General features: G+C 38.3%; 1 protein-coding gene across 6 annotated transcripts in view; it reads left to right on the forward strand.

Annotated features, from left to right (window-relative positions):
* Positions 1 to 14,983, forward strand: part of PPP1R12B (protein phosphatase 1 regulatory subunit 12B) — a 266,457-nt gene that overhangs the window by 189,652 nt on the left and 61,822 nt on the right. Inside the window, exon 20 of one of the 6 annotated variants that reach the window (XM_049858427.1) lies at positions 1 to 7,532. This exon is cut by the window's left edge and continues 25,932 nt beyond it. The exons of the other annotated variants lie outside the window; for them this stretch is intronic. The gene's annotated coding sequence lies outside the window, so the exon portion shown is untranslated. Of the gene's footprint in view, positions 7,533 to 14,983 lie in introns of those variants that run through there. 6 annotated transcript variants of the gene reach the window in all.

Genomic DNA, 14,983 nt, shown 5'->3' on the forward strand with positions numbered 1-14,983 from the left:
CACGGACTCCAAGTGACAGACACTTAACTTCAAAGAGCTCAAGAAAAAAGGCTTATGTAAATGGGAAATCTGCTTATTGATCCTGGCCTGGCTTCAAAAAAAAAAAAAAAAATTCAGGCATAGCTAAATTCAGGAGGCCGGAACTTTGTCATCAGAGCTCCGCCTTCTTTGTGTCATTCACAGAGGAAGAAACACCTCCTGTATCCAGTGTCCCTGTGTCGGTTTTCACATGGCGATGCTGATTGGGTCAGGCGAGCTTCCCTGAACCAGTTTATGTGGCCAGAGATTAGGTGAGACCGAGTTAGGCAGTGAAACACAGGTTAAGAGCCTGTACTCTGGAGCCAAGTTATTTGGGTTCAAATCCCTGCTCTGCCACTTTATAACCTCAAGCAAATTACATAATCTCCCTATGCCTCAGTTTCCTCACCTATAAAATGGGAGAAATAATGGTGTCACATAGGTCATTTTTTTAAATAAATGAGATTATGCAATAAAGTGGACAGAACAGCGTCTTGCACATAGTAAGTGCTCAGTAAATGTTAGCCACCATGGTGATGATAAAGATAATGACAGTTATTATTATCATGATGATGATGATGAACTATAACAACAACAACCCACCCAGGGAGTGGGGTGAAGTTAGGGAAGGGTCGACTACATGGAATAGGTTTCCCATAAAAAAAAAAAAATAGGAATTCCGTTACCAAAAGAAGAGAAAATGATAAGGTACTAGAAAGACAAATCCTAGCTACCACCCATACCCACTGCCCTCAAGTCAGTTCTGACTCACAGCTGCCACAGTCCCCGGAAATCTTACCCAGTGGATTTAGCAACATAGAGATGTTGCTAATTTATGAGAGCTGTTTGAGTGGGGTAAATCAGAGGAATGGTATCTTCTCCTTGTAACTCATCTGCATTTAATGGTTTTATGGATTTTGTGGGGGCTAATAGCCTCCTCTGGTTAGTACCCATTTCCTTTGTAGGCAGAGTGCCAAGATAGTTTGCCATAAAAAAATATATATATATATTTTTTTTTCTCATAAGGGCTTGAAGAGTTCAAACAGATATAATCATTGCATCATTTGGAAGATTGTGGTGACTGTCTCATTACGTGCTTTATTTTGAATTGCTCTCCACAAACAATCCTTCTTCCACGTTTCTGCTTTTTCCCCCTTGTTGAGAACAGATGGTAGATCGACATTCTTGCCTTTTCCTGCAAACATTTTGAAGGAATGAAAAGCAAATAGACTTGTACCTCAGAGGAGCATTCTCCACATATTACGCTAGCAATTATGGACAGAGTTAGTTACTGACTTAGCTAGTGAGATGAGATTGTGAGTCGTTATCAATTTCTCACTAATGTAATGTTGCCTAGGCCCACTGAGTTTTCTCCAAACATGTTTCTGCCTTTTCTGTGTTTAGCTTACGTATTTACAGAAAACCTTCAGAGAAAAAGCCTAATTCAAGATTGACAAGGGTCTGCCAATATGCCACTCTCAGATAATCTTAGCTGAAGAAGTTTCCATGGAGTACAATTGTAGATAACAGCCCTCAGAGGTTCTGGCTTAGTCTAAAATGGCCTCCAAAGAAAACTTGTCGAAGAATAATTATGGAAATTTTTTCCCTCTGCTCTCCCTGTCTCCAATTGCATCATCACTCCAGAAAAATATCACAAATAAAACAGAACTATGTAACAGATAAGTATCAAGAAAAAGTCAAGAACCGAGAGTTCTAGCCTCCAACTTTACCATTAATAAAAACAGTGCAGTGGACCAGACTCGCTCTATGAATCAGCTGTTTCCAGCTATGTGTTTAGGTTAGTTCCTTAAAGAAAGCTTCTTCCAGAATTTACTTCCTTAAAATGTTGTCTATTTTTTTTTTTTCTACTGCAAGCTACAGCTGAACTTCAAAGAATAAATTTGATTTGGATAGTAATGATTATTATACTGCCACCAATTTCAAAATAGGCAACTAGTTGACAAACATAAGGAAAATGTTCAACATCACTGGTATTCAAAACTAGAAATTAAAAATATGACGAAGAAGGATTTTTTTACCAACCAAAATACATAAAGACTTTGAAAAGATAATGCCCAATTCAGATGAGAATATACTGAAATGGGTCATCTCATATTTCACTTTTGTGAATGCAAATTAACACACCTTCTCTTCACTTATCAACTAGCTCGTTTTCCAACACTTCACATTTACAATAGTAAAAAATCTATTTTGTGCATTAACAATGCACATCTGGCAGTAACGAACACCAAGTGCAAGGTGAGAGTAACATTGGCTTTGATAGTTAAGGCTGTGTGTCAACTTGACTGGGCCATGATTCTCGGTGGTTTGGCTCTTATGTAATGATATAACTTGGCAATTAATGTAATGATGTGGTCAACTTCCTTTTTGTGATCTGATGTGGTCATTCTCCATTTTTGCTAACAGCGAATTCGCTTAACAACCTGATCTTTGGAACCTAACCATGTCAATAAGTGAGGAGATGGTGTACTGTCAAAAGCCTCAAATTGATCTAGAATTTCCACTTAAGGAAATCTACCTCTAGGAAACAGTTCTAAATAGGTATATATATTTAAAAAGAGCTTAGTGTAGATTTTCATCGTGTTGTTGTTGTTCTTTGGTTTGTTGTTCTTCTTGTGTGCTGTTGAGTCGATTCCAACTCATACCAACTTTACAGGACAGAGTAGAACTGCCACATCGGGTTTCCTAAACTAATTTTACAGTAACAGATTGCCAGGTCTTTTCTCCCGCAGAGTAGCTGGTGGATTTGAGCCATCGACCTTTTGATTTGCAGCCGAGGGCTTAACCATAAAAAAACCATAGGGTATGTTATATATATGTAGCTCCATATATGTTTATAAGGTCCCTGAGTGGCACAAAAATTTTTTACCCAACTACTAACCTAAAGGTTGGCAGTTCAAACTCACTCAGGGGTGCTGCAGAAGAAAGGCTTGGTGGTTTGCTTATGTAAAGATTACAGCCAAGAAAGCATAGAAGCAGTTCTACCCATGGAGCAGCTATGCGTTGGAATCGACTTGATGGCAATGGATTTTTTTGTTTAGATACATTTATTCATTCAACACGTACCTGAGTGCCTGCTATGTGGAAGACTGTCAGACACCAGTGAGCAAAACAGACTTAGTCCATTTAGCTATTTATAGTACTGGAAAAATTGGAAACAACCTAAATGTCCAGTATTCAGGCAGTAGTTTAGTAAACTTGGATTCATCCATGGAATGGAATGCTATGAATAATAGTTCAGTTTACCGGTTGGTGACTACTGGCTGTTTAGGAGTAGTTCCTTGGAATAAAATGGAGTATTAGACAGCCATTTAAAAATGAGCTACAAAGATAGTGCAATAACTTGGATAAATGCTTATGATAAAACATTACTGAATGAACTACCTGCAGAATTATATACATGGTATGATTACACCTCTAGGGGAATGGAGAATACCTAGGTCCAGGTAAAAAAGACAAGGGAGAAAGTCGCCAAACTGTTAACAGTGGTTGTGTTTCTGTGGTGAGACCAAATGTGCTTGCCCTACTTTCCTTTGTTTTATAATTTTTTTCTTAATGACCCCTTGTTACTTGTAATTTTTTAATTTTTTTTTCCTTAAATGCTTTTTGGTAACATGAACTTACAAACAGTGAAGGCTTGCTTGAAAGTGAAGGCTGCTCTGTGTGGGTTTTTTTTTTTTTTTTTTTTTTAATTGTGCTTTAGGTGAAAGTTTGCATTACAAATTGGTTTCTCTTTCAAAAATTTATACACAAATTATTTTGTAACATTGGTTGCAATCCTCACAGTATGTCAGCACTCTGCCCCTTTCCACCCTGGGTTCTCCATGCCTATTCGTCTAGTTTTCCCCTCTTCACATCTTTGTTTTTGGGCAGGTGTGGCCCATTTGGTCTTGTATACTTGATTGAGCTAAGAAGCACATTCCTCACGTGTGTTACTGCTTGTTTTATTTGAAAAAAAAAAAACAAAAACCGTTGCCGTTGAGTTGATTTTGACTCATAGCGACCCTATAGGACAGAGTAGAACTGCCCCATGGAGTTTCCAAGGAGCGCCTGGTGGATTCGAACTGCCAACCTTTTGGTTAGCAGTTGTAACTCTTAACCACTACACCATCAGGGTTTCCGTTTGTTTTATAGGCCTGTCTAATCTTTGGCTAAAAGGTGGATTTCAGGAGTGGCTTCAGTTCTGAGTTAGCAGGGTGCCCAGGGGTTCCTCCAGTCTCTGTCAGGCCAGCAAGTCTGGTCTTTTTTGTGAATTTTAATTTTGTCCGACATTTTTCTCTCACTCTATCTAGGATCCTGTATTGTGATCCCTGTCAGAGCGGTGGTGGTAGCTGGGCACCATCTAGTTCTCTGGGCTCAGGCTGGTGGAGGCTTTGGTTCATGTGGTTCATTAGTCCTTTGGACTAATATTTCCCTTGGGTCTTTGTTTTTTGTTTTTATTTTCCTTTACTCAGGATGTAATGGGACCAATAGCTGTATCTTAGATGGCCGCTCACAAGCTTTTAAGACCCTAGATGCTACTCACCAAAGTAGGATGTAGAACATTTTCTTGATGAACTATGTTATACCAGTTGACCTAGATGTGCTCCGAGAATGTGAACCCCAGCCCTCAGCCCCGGTAACTTGGTCCCTCAAGGTGTTTGGATGTATCTAGGAAGCTTCTATGACTTTGCATTGGTCAAGTTGTACTGACTTCCCCTATATGTGTATTGTCTTTCCCTTCACCAAAGTTAACACTTGTTTAATATGTAGTTAGTGATTTCCCCCCCTCTACTCTCTCTCATAACAATCAAAGATGGATTTTTTCTGTGTGTAAACCTTTTCTTAGGTTTTTATAATAGTGCTTTCATTCAATATTTGCCCTTTTGTGTTTTCACTCAGCACAGTGCCTTCCAGATTCATTCATGTTAGGAGATGTTTCTCTCTAATTCATCATTGTTCTTTATCATTGCATAGTATTCCATTGTGTGTACGTACCATAATTTGTTTATCCATTCATCTGTTAGTGGGCACTTAGGTTGTTTCCATCTCTTTGCTGTTGTGAATAATGCAGCAGTGAACATGGGTGTGCATATGTCTATTCATGTGACAGCTCTTATTTCTCTAGTATATATTCCTAGAATTGGGATTGCTGAATTGTATGGTATTTCTATTCCTAGCTTTTTAAGGAGACACCGTATCATTTTCCATAGTGGTTGTACCATTTTACACTCTCACCAGCAGGGCATAAGAGTTCCAGTCTCCCCACAACTCCTCCAACATTTGTTATTTTCTGTTTTGTTGATTAATACCAGTAATATTGGGGGTGAAATGGTATCTCATTGTAGTTTTGATTTGCATTTCTCTAATAGCTAATGATCATGAGCATTTCCTCATATGTCTGTTAGCCACCTGAATGTCTTCCGTGATAAAGTGTCTGTTCATATCTTTTGCCCATTTTTAATTGAATTATTTGTCTTTTTGTTGTAGAGGTATTGCAGTATTTTGTAGATTTTAGAGATTGACCCTTGTTGGATATGTCATAGCCAAAATTTTTTTCCCAGTCTGTAGCTTCTCTCTCTACTCTTTTGGTGAAGACTTTCGACGAGCATAAGTGTTTAATATTTTGGAGCCCCCAGTTGATTAGTTTATCTTCTGGTGTTTGTGCATCGTTAGTTATGGTTTGTATTGTATTTATGCCATGTATTAGGGCCCCTAGCATTGTCCCTATTTTTTCTTCCACGATCCTTATCATTTTAGGTTTTATATTTAGGTCTTTGATCCATTTTGAGTTAGCTTTTGTGTATAGTGTGAGGTATGAGTCCTCTTTCATTTTTTTACAGATGGATATCCAGTTGCTCAGTGGCCGTTTGTGAACTAACAATCCCTTTGGATTATTTGCCTATTTCAGCAGGCGTGGGAAAATTGAATAGTATCTGGACACCCACCCCTAATATGGTCTGTATCCACAGATATTGCAATGTACTGTGCCTCACATGTGACAGTATAGATGATAAGATGCTTTGCTATCAGTGATGTTTTTTAGAAAATGATAGGTCTTTATGATTGTGACTAGCTATGTACTAACTCTCCATCCTTCAGACCTATAAATAAAATCTGAATCAGCTTGGTTTTTACTGCATTGTGGTGAAATTAATACAGTTAGTCATGTAAATTCACATTGTGACCCATAGTCAAAGCTCAGAGAAGCTCTAAGATTTATTCTTGAGTTTTCCTTTCTACCTCAATCCAAATTTCTTTATTCTTCATCCATTATCCTTCTGTTCAGTAGCACTCCAGCTTTGCCTTGTAGGCTGTTTCTTCCTCATTCTCTTTCCTTCGTATCTATTCACATGGAATTCTAATTGTACCGACTTTACAGTGTAAAGACTTTATAGAGTCAGATCTCCCACATCCTACAGTTTTGTTGCATGCTGCTTAGTGTTGTCCCTATCTGTACTTTGATCTGGTCAGTTTGAGATTTATTTTTCTCGTCTTCTCAGCTACCAGTGACAGGCATGTTTGTAGAAAATACAACATCTTACCCTTTCTTGTGTCTGGGACTTGTGTGTAGAATTTTTGTTTTGATCCGTGTTGGCTTTTTTTCTATTTAAAACTTAGACTGTGTCTACACCCACACATCAGCTACCAGGCATCACTAGGCTAGTAGAGTGGTAATCAAATAAAACCAGGCATCTGGTGATTCCAACTTCCATTTGATTTGAAGACTGATTTCAGAAACACGTAATTTTCTTTCTTTATCTGGTAAGTTATTTACAGAGTACACTGAAGAATGGAGTACCTGGACTACTTACAAAGTACCAAACTGTTGAGGTCACAGAAAATTATTTCTGGAAGGCACTTTTAAAAGTCATTCTAGTCCCTAGCTCCTGTTTTACAGGTGAAAAACCTTAGGCTCAAAAATGGGATGTGTCTTATCCTAAGCCGTGTAATGACTTAGTAGCAGAGAATGACCTAGAACAGTTTTGAATTCCTAGTCCAGCATTCTTTCCGCTCTGCTGATGGCTGTCTGCCAGGTACATGGGTACAGGTTGGTGCTTACTACAGGACTACGCTGACTGCAGTGGCTCTTCCTGGTGCTGTGGAAAGCACCCTCTGCTTTTGTTCAGTCTGATTCCATTTATGGAAAAAAGCAGTAGAGCTTATACACAAGGTTTATAATAAAATAATAAAATCTGCTGTTGTCCGAAGTTTCTTAACTTTTAAAAGCTATCTTCTCTCCATTTCCAATTTTCCAGTATAGTTATTATTTATTTCAATCCAAATAATGAGAGTTTTCTTTCACTACAGTTGATTCTCAGTTTGAACTTTGGGTATATTTGCTAATATTTAGAGACTAGTGAGGTCGGGGGATTGAACTGCTATTATTTCGAAAGTGAAAGTAACTCTGGGATTTCCAGGTCAGTATGGCAGAATGAGCACACTCAAATCCTATCCCTTCCATTCCAAAACAGGGAAATGATGGGTAAAGATTTTTTTTTTTTTTTTTTTTTAAACACACAGCCATAACCAAAAACGAGAAAGAAAGTCTCTTTGGGCTAGTAATGAAGAGAAAAGCCAGTGTGGTAAGGGAGCTGTGACTGGATACAGGCAATGGGATCTAGGATTTTTTACAAGGATCCTGTCCACGTACAGCGTGAGTCAGGAACCAGAAACACACTGTACTATCTGCAGATGAGCTGGGTTAGTTCAGCTTGTCCCAGTAGTGTCACAGCTAGAAATAAGCTCCTAGCTCCTGACGAGAGTAGGGAAGGCCAGGCAGAAGCAAGCAAGCCCAGGGACCCACTCAAGATAGAACTGAGTCCCAAACCCCTTCTGGAATCACAGAACTCCAGAACTGGGCTACTTAGAAGGGGAGAGAATCCAGAACTACCAACTTAAGGTCTGGTGTAAGGCAGGCAACTTATTGGGTCTAAGCTGGGGCAACTTGAAACTATCCTACAGGGTTAGGTACTCACATTTAAAACAATCAGAAATTGAGTGCTCAAAGATATTACAAAGAATGTAATAAAATTTAAAACAGTGGAAAGCAAGTCAAGAAACTCAACAAGTGAGAGAATAGTAGAATAATCTGAAGAAGGTTAAAAATAGGTTAAAATTTTCAACGTACAGAGTTAGCATCCACAAAATAAAAATAACAGATAACGAACAGGAACAGAAAAGTGTGAGAGAAAACCAGTTAGAAATCTTGGAAATTAAAAATATAATATTGAAATTAAAAAAATACGATATTATAAAATCCAAAACAATGAAGATCATGGAAGAAAAAAATAGGGACAACGTTAGGAACCCTAACACTTGGCATAAACAGTATACAAAAGATTGTAAAGAACGTAGAAGAAAAACTAGATAACTGGGAACTCCTAAAAATCAAACCCCTATGCTCATCCAAAGACTTCACCAAAAGAGTAAAAAGATTACCTACAGACTGGGAAAAAGTTTTTAGCTATGACATTTCCGATCTGCACCTGATCTCTAAAATCTACACGATACTGCAAAAACGCAACTAAAAAAAGACAAATAACCCAATTAAAAAATGGGCAAAAGATGTGAACAGACACTTCACTGAAGAAGATATTCAGGTAGCTAACAGATATATGAGGAAATGCTCATGATCATTAACCATTAGAGAAATGCAAATCAAAACTACAATGAGATTTCATCTCACTCCAACAAGGCTGGCATTAATCCAAAAAACACAAAATAATAAATGTTGGAGAGGCTGTGGAGAGACTGGAACACTTATACACTGCTGGTGGGAATGTAAAATGGTACAACCACTTTGGAAATAGATTTGACACTTCCTTAAAAAGCTAGAAATAGAACTACCATACGATCCAGCAATCCCACTCCTTGGAATATATCCTAGAGAAATAAGAGCCTTTACACGAACAAATATATGCACGCCCATGTTTATTGCAGCACTGTTTACAATATTAAAAACATGGAAACAACCAAGGTGCTCATTAACAGATGAATGGATAAATAAATTATGGTATATTCACACAATGGAATACTACGCATCAATAAAGAACAGTGATGAATCTGTGAAACATTTCATAACATGGAGGAATCTGGAAGGCATTATGCTGAGTGAAATTAGTTGCAAAAGGACAAATACTGTATTAAAAAAAAATACTGTATAAGACCACTATTATAAGAACTCGAGAAATAGTTTAAACAGAGAAGAAAATATTCTTTGATGGTTACGAGAGCGGGGAGGGAGGGAGGGAGGGTGGGAGAGCGGTAATCACTAATTAGATAGTAGGTAGGAACTACTTTGGGTAATGGGAATGACAACAGAGAATACAGGCCAGGTCAGCACAACTGGACTAAACCAAAAGCAATGAAGTTTCCTGAATAAACTGAATGCTTCGAAGGCCAGCGTAGCAGGGGCAGGGCTTGGGGATCATGGTTTCAGAGGACATCTAAGTCAATTGGCATAATAAAAATTTATTAAGAAAACATTCTGCATCCCACTTTGGAGAGTGGCATCTGGGGTCTTAAACACTAGCAAGCGGCTTTCTAAGATGCATCAATTGGTCTCAACCTACCTGGATCAAAGGAGAATGAAGAACACCAAGGACACAAGGTGATTACGAGCCCAAGAGACAGAAAGGGCCACATAAACCAGAGACTACATCAGCCTGAGACCAGAAGAACTAGATGGTGCCCAGCTACAACCAATGACTGTCCTGACAGGGAACACAACCGAGAACCTCTGAGGAAGCAGGAGAGCAGTGGGATGCAGACCCCAAATTCTCATAAAAAGACCAGACTTAATGGTCTGACTGAGACTAGAAGGACCCCGGTGGTCATGGCCCCAGACCTTCTGTTGGCCCAGGACAGGAACCATTCCCAAAGCCAACTCTTCAGACAGGAATTAGACTGGACAATGGGTTGGAGAGGGATGCTGGTGGTGAGTGAGCTTCTTGGATCAGGTGGACACTTGAAATTATGTTGGCATCTCTTGCCTGGAGGGGGATGAAAGAGTAGAGGGGGTTAGAAGCTGGTGAAATGGACACAAAAAGAGAGTGGAGGGAGGGAGCGGGCTGTCTCATTAGGGGAAGAGCAATTGGGAGTGTGTAAAAAAAAAAAAAAAGAGTATGTAGCAAGGTGTATATAAGTTTTTGTGTGAGAGACTGACTTGATTTGTAAACTTTCACTTAAAGCACAATAAAATTTTTTTAAAAAAAATACAATATTATACTAAAAGTACAGGTAGAACCAAACACAGCTTAAGAGAAAACTGGTGAACTGGAAGATAGAACTGAGAAAATCTTTCATACGCAGGTTGACATAGGGTTGGATGGAAAAAAATGGAAGAGAAGTAAGATGTGGAAGATAACCTCAGAAGCTCTAACACATATCAGCTAGAAGTTGCAAAGGAGAAAAGGGAAAGAATGAAGAAGAGACAGTTTTACAAATTACAGCCAAGAGTGTTTCCAAAAATGAAGTTGGAGCCCTCAGAATAGAAAAACCCAGGAAAAATAAATCTGTAAAGCAGGATAAATAAATCTATAACTGCATATATGACAGTGAAAGTATAGGGCATTAATGATAAATAGAAAACCTTAAATGCTGGATGGAGTAGATAATATACCAAGGAATAGTAGTCAGATTGGTTGTAGACTTCTAATTAGACACAATAGATGCCAGAAAACAGAATAGTATCTTCAAACTGCTGTAGAAAAACAAAAATGAACCTACAATTCTATACAGTGATTTATTTACACAATGAGAACAAAGTAAAGGCATTTTCAGATACACAAGGGCTAATTTCTCAACCCACAAAGCCATGCTGATGAAAGAACTAAAGAATAGTCTTCAGGAAAAAGAAAAGTGTAGAAGGGAGTAGAGTATAAGGAGTAAAAAATTGTAAAATATGATAAAACTAATATTTTCTCTTTTATGTTTAAAAAGGTAGAACTAAAATTCTAGCAATAAAAATGTGATGTTAAAGATGTAAAAGTATGCTTGCTTCTCCAATAGAGAAGATACAGATTAACTTTAAACTTTTAAAGAAAAAAAAATTATTAAATAAGTGTGTTAAATGTAGGAGTAGCCACTAAAATAATAGAAATGTAGAAATAGAAGGTACAGCACCCACATCGGTAAAGAAAAAATTGATAATTTTAAAAATGCATTCAGTCCATCCAATATAAGGCAGGAAAGGAGATGAAAAGAAGCAAAGGAAAAACATAGTAAATAGGAAATACAAAATAAAATATGTAAGTAATACTAAAGAATGTAAATTCATCTACAAAGACAGGGATACTCATACTGGATTATCCTACTATATGCTGTCTTCAAAATGACACTGAAAGGTGGAAGATGGACGGATGGTGATTTAGTTATCTAATGCTGTTATAATAGAAATATCACAAGTGGATAGCTTTAAGAAACAAAATTTTATTTTCTCACAGTTTGGGAGGCCAGAAGTCCAAATTCAGAGAGCTTACATTTGGGAAGGGCTTTCTCTTTCTGTCGGCTCTGAGAGAAGGTCCTTGTTTCTTGGTTCCTTGGGGATCTTCACATGGTATGGTGTCTATCTTCCTTCCCCCATCTCTGCTTCCTCACCTCCTTGCTTAATCTGCTCTTTTCATATCTCAAAAGAGATTGACTCAAGATACTAATACTGTCTCATTAACATAACAAAGAAAACCCATTCCCAAATGGGATTATAACCATAGGTATAGGTTTTTTTTTTTTTTTTTTTATGGGTATTAGGATTTACAACACATATTTTTTAGGGACACTGTTCAACCCATAAAAAAACCTGTTGCTGTCAATTTGATTCCAACTCATAGTGACCCTAAAGGACAGAGTAGAACTGCCCCATAAGTTTTCCAAGGAGCACCTAGTGGATTCAAACTGGCTGACCTTTTGGTTAGCAGCCATAGCTTTTAACCACTGTGCCACCGGGATTTCCATAAAGGATGAGAAAAGAAATATATGCAAATGCTAACCAAAAGAAAGCTGGCATATCACATTAATATCTATAAAAAGATAATTTTAAGCAAAAAGGATCAAGTGACACATCTCTTGTAAAAAAAAAAAAAAGAAAGAGTAATCTACCAAGAAGGTATAAGATAATAGGATGTAGACGCTGAACATTTAATCTCAAAATATCTAAAAAACTGATACAATCACAAAGAGAAATATATCCACAGTCAAAGTTGCAGATTTTAAAATAGCTCTCTCAGAAAACAGTTGGTCAAACAGACAAAAATACTTAAGGACATAAAGGATTTGAACAACATAATTGATCAGCTTGATCCAATAGATATAAACACACATGGACTACATTCTCTGACTACAGTGCAATACCATAGTAAATTAAAAATCAGCATTCACTCATTCATCCAACAAATATTTGTGTGTCTTAACATTTGCCAGACATTGTTCTAGGCATTCATGAGAGAGCAAAATAGACCAAGATCTGGGCCTTGTGAAGCTTACATTCTAGTAGGGGCAGGAAGGAGCCAGCATGAAGTAAACAATAAGCATACTAAGTAAAATATATAGTATGTTAGACACCAATGGTTTAAAAAACAAACAAAAGGAGAGCTGGATAAGAAGGTTTGGGTGGAGAGAGGACAGGGTGTAGCATCAAATGGGAGAGTCTAACTCTGAGCGGAAATCAACTTGATGGCAACGGGTTTTTTGGTTTTAAGTAAATACCACTGATAGGTTGAGATTTGAATAAAGATTTGAAGAAGCTGAGGGGAGAAGCCGTACAGTTATCTAGAGGAAGAGCATTCCAGACAGAGGGAGCAGCTAGAGCAAAGGCCATACTATGGGAAAGTACTCGTACATATAAGAAATTATGATAGAGAATAGTAGGAGAAGGAATCAGATCGTGTGGATGTAGGGTGTTGTAGGCCTTTTGTCATTTGTTGTTGTTGTGGTTCCAACTCATAGCAACCACAGAACGAAACACTGTCTGGTCCTCCACCATCCTTACAATTGTTGTTATGCTTGAGCCCCTTGTTGTAGCCACCATGTCAGTCCATCTCATTGAGGGTCTTCCCCTTTCCTGCTGACCCGTACTTTACCAAGCATGATGTCCTTCTCCAGGGACTGATCCTTCCTGACAACATGTCCAATGTATGTAAGACGCAGTCTCACCATCCTTGCTTCTAAGGAGCATTCTGGTTGTACTTCTTCCAAGAAAGATTTGCTCATTCTTTTGGCAGTCCATGGTATATTCAGTATTCTTTGCCAACACCACAATTCAAAGGCATGAGTTCTTCTTCAGTCTTCCTTATTCATATTCCAGCTTTCACATGCATATGATGTGACTGAAAATACTATGGCTTGGGTCAGGCTTACCTTAGTCTTCAAGGCGGCATCTTTGCTTTTTAACACTTTAAAGAGGTTCTTTGCAGCTAATTTGCCCAATGCAATGAGTCTTTTGATTTCTTGACTGCTGCTTCCATGGCTGTTGATTGTGGATCCAAGTAAAGTGAAACCCTTGATAACTTCAATCTTTTCTCCGTTTATCATGATGTGGCTTATTGGTCCAGTTGTGAGGATTTTTGTTTTGTTTATGTTGAGGTATACTGAAGGCTGTGGTTTTTGATCTTCATCAGTAAATCCTTCAAGTCCTCTTCACTTTCAGCAAGCAAAGTTGTGTCATCTGCATAATACAAGCTGTTAATGAATCTTCCTCTAATCCTGATGTCGCGTTCTTCTTCATACAGTCCAGCTTCTGGGATTATTTGCTCAGCATACAGACTGAATAAAATATGGTAAAAGGATACAGCCCTGACACACACCTTTCCTGACTTTAAACCACTCAGTATCCCCTTGTTCTATGTACAGGTTCCTCATGAGCACTATTAAGTATTCTGGAATTCCCATTCTTCACAATGTTATCCATAATTTGTTATGATCCACACAGTCAGATGCCTCTGCATAGTCAATAAAACACAGGTAGACATCCTTCTGGTATTCTCTGCTTTCAGCCAGGATCCATCGGACATCAGCAATGACATCCCTGGTTCCACATCCTCTTCTGAATCCACCCTGAATTTCTGGCAGTTCCCTGTCAATATATACTGCTGCAGTCACTTTTGAATGTTCTTCAACAAAATTTTGCTTGCGTGTGATAGTAATGATATTGTTGGATAATTTCCACGTTCGGTTGGATCACCTTTCTTGGGAATAGGCATAAATAAGGATCTCTTCCAGTAGCTTGGCCAGGTAGCTGTCTTCCAAATTTCTTGGGATAGTTGAGTGAGCACTTCCAGAGCTGCATGCATTTGTTGAACCATGTCAATTGATATTCCGTCAATTCCTGGAGCCTTGTTTTTCACCAATGCCTTCAGTGCAGCTTGTACTTCTTCCTTCAGTACCATTGGTAACTGATCATATGCTACCTCTCAAAATTGTTGAACATCGACTAATTGTTTTTGGTATAATAACTGAGTATTTCTTCCATCTTCTTTTGATGCTTCCTGCGTTGTTTGATGTTTTCTCCATAGAATCCTTCACTACTGCAACTCGAGGCTTGAATTTTTCTTCAGTTCCTTCAGCTTGAGATGTGCCATTTACTCTGAGTTAAATGGGGAGCCATTGCAAGATTTTTAATTAAAGGTGTGACATGATCTGACTTGAGTTTTAAAAGGATCACTCTAGCTGCTGTGTTAAGATTAGACTGAAACAAGGGTAGAAACCTGGAGTCTATTGCAGTAACCCTGGCAAGAAATGATAGGGGCTTGTATCAAGTGGTAGCAATGAAGGTGCTGAGAGTTGATAAGATTCTGGATATATTTGAAGGTAGTGCCACCTTTTCCTGAAGGGTTGCATGTGGGATGTGAGAGAGAGAGAAATCTTGGATGACTCCAAGGTTTTTTGCCTGAACAACTGAAGGATAGGATTTTCATCAAATCAGGTGGGGGATGCCGTAGATGAAGCAGGTTGGGGAGGGAAACGAGCA

Source organism: Elephas maximus, chromosome 18, assembly GCF_024166365.1.
Source record: "Elephas maximus indicus isolate mEleMax1 chromosome 18, mEleMax1 primary haplotype, whole genome shotgun sequence".
Classification (NCBI taxonomy): domain Eukaryota; kingdom Metazoa; phylum Chordata; class Mammalia; order Proboscidea; family Elephantidae; genus Elephas; species Elephas maximus.